The sequence below is a fragment of the Berghia stephanieae genome, chromosome 2 (assembly GCF_034508935.2).
Source record: "Berghia stephanieae isolate SIO BIC M18660-M18661 chromosome 2, UCSD_Bste_1.3, whole genome shotgun sequence".
NCBI classification, from domain to species: domain Eukaryota; kingdom Metazoa; phylum Mollusca; class Gastropoda; order Nudibranchia; family Aeolidiidae; genus Berghia; species Berghia stephanieae.
The window spans coordinates 11,350,018-11,352,517 of record NC_088361.1 but is presented as its reverse complement, the minus strand read 5'-3'; the positions used below and the strand labels follow the sequence as shown (position 1 = coordinate 11,352,517).

Here is a 2,500-nt window from a genome sequence, read left to right as displayed (position 1 = left end):
TGTATTCATGTTATAGATAGTTTGCGTTTGGCTATTTTTTTTTTCTTTTAATTGAGCCTTATATTGCGCAATATACACTAAATGTGCTCAAAGCCCTTTACAAGGGGTCCCTGGTCAACATCAACATTTAACATGTAGGACGGGACATGACGCCTGTTAGGCGATATTACAATTTTTCGGACAAAGACAACGCTGTTAACGGCCAGGTACTCATTTTACACCTGAGTACGGTGAGAGAATGTGAGTAAAGAGCCTTTTCCAAGGACTCAACTATGCGCCGAGCGCGAGGCTCGAACCCAGGACCTTTCGATCCGAAAGCGAGTGTCATACCACTGGACCACATAGCCGCAGATGCTCATAACATTGCCATCCGGAAGAACTATAACGGACCAACACACAAAACTCTGTGCAACCATTAACTTTTCTAGACTGACAATTACGTGAGAATTACTCATAAACGTGGATGGCAAAAAAAAAACAATTACAAAGACCCGAGTGACGTCAATTTCATTCTATCTATATTCTCGCCTTGATCTCGATCTCCCGACTCATTTGAAGCCTATTGATGCTTTGCGTATCAGTACAATACTCGTAACATCCGCCAGCGAATATAACGTATCAACACACAAATCTATGTTTTATCTTAAACCTTTAGTATAGTCTAATTGATAGAATCTAATGAGAACTAATCATTAAAGATGGCTGTCTGAAAACAATAACAAAGAGCTCAGTTACACTCATAGTCTTTCGATCTATAGATTGAACGAAATTGACGCCACTCAGCTCTTTGTTATTCTTTTTGGGCAGCCATTTTTATGATGTTCTCACTAAATTCGATCAATCAGGCTATAGATAGTATGCAGTTGACGTCAATGGGGTCTTTGTTATTGTTTTTGCCAGAGAGAGAGAGAGAGAGAGAGAAAGAAAGAAAGAAAGAGAGAGAGAGAGAGAGAGAGAGAGAGAGAGAGAGAGAGATTTGAATGGATTGATGTTGTCATTATGCGCCTATAGATAGAACGAAGTTAACGTCACGCGAGTCTTTGTTTTTTTGGGTTTTTTCGCCATCCGCGTTTATGAGTAATGCTCACTGAACTGTATCAACCAGACTATAAACGTTCATGGATACACACAGTTTTGTGTGTTGGTCCGTTATACTTCCGGATGGCAATGTTATGAGCTTCTTAGCCAAGCGCATACTATCTATACAGGTTTAAGATAAGAAATAGTTTTGTGTGCATGTATTGCCACGTTATATCCGGCAGGCGAATGTTGTGCGTATTTTACTTAAACACATACGCATAACATGTTCTATTGAAAAGAATGGATAGACCTTTATACAATACTCGCTGGATTCTAGCACGCTCTAGGAAGAAGCCAAAAAGCGTGCTAGAAATGCTTTAACTCGAAACATTTAATTTGCTTTTTGATCAAAATCTAAACGCAGCAAATAAATCATTATCTATGTATTTTATAAATATATTAAAAATGTTTTTTTCCTCTTAAATAATTTTAAAATTGTGTCTTGATAGCTTCAGGGCTTAAAAGAATGGAGTTTATCTCTGTCTTTATACAAATCGGTGGATCGATGCGTTTATCAGCTATTTTTTTTTATATATCATTAAGTCATTCCGACCAGATCCTATGTAAATTAAACCCAGTAAGTTATTTGCATTTGGGTTTTTAAAAATAATATGATATATTAAGACGAATCTTGGAATGAACCAATCTAAGCCTCTGGGCTTTTCGGGGAATTATAGGGAGTTCATCACCAATCCGAGAAACATGTCATATTTAATAACATGAAACAAAGTACAGGTTTGAGTAAACAAATCAATTAGAATATTCATAAACATCTTTGATTTACTGAAATAAGCTGCTGTAAGCCGCTTTCTTAATAAAAGAGTGCCGGATTATTTTTTTACTAATATACTGCGGCTATTTAGTTTTGTGCTATGACACTCGCTTTCGGATCGGAAGGTCCTGGGTTCGAGCCTCGCTCAGTGCATAGTTGAGTCCTTGAAAAAGGCTCTTTACTCACATTCTCTCACCGTACACAGGTGTAAAATGAGTACCTGGTCGTTAACAACGTTGTCTCTGTCGGAAAAAAATTGTTTTGCCGCATAGTAGGCGTCATGTCTCGTTCTACATGTTACGTGGATAGGATGCGTTTTATTCAGCTAATTTTTTATTTAATATCATAAATCCATGCCGACCAATCCTATGTAAATTAAACCCAGTAATGATTGCATTTGGTTTTTAAAAAAAATATTGATATTATTACGACGAAACTTGAAAGAACCAATCTAACCTCTGGCATTTCGGGAAGAGATTATAGGAGTTCAAATCACCAATCCGAGAAAATTGTCAATTTAATAACACTGAAACAAATACAGGTTGAGTAAACAAATCATTAGAATAATTCATACCTCTTTGTTTACATAAATAAGCTCTGTACGGCCGCTTTCTTAATAAAAGAGTGGCGGATTATTTTTTTACTAAT

At 36.7% G+C, this 2,500-nt stretch overlaps 1 protein-coding gene across 1 annotated transcript in view; it reads right to left on the bottom strand.

The window, feature by feature from the left end:
- The window catches only part of LOC144963869 (parathyroid hormone/parathyroid hormone-related peptide receptor-like), a 25,769-nt gene that overhangs the window by 22,673 nt on the left and 596 nt on the right, over positions 1 to 2,500 (bottom strand). The window lies entirely within an intron of this gene.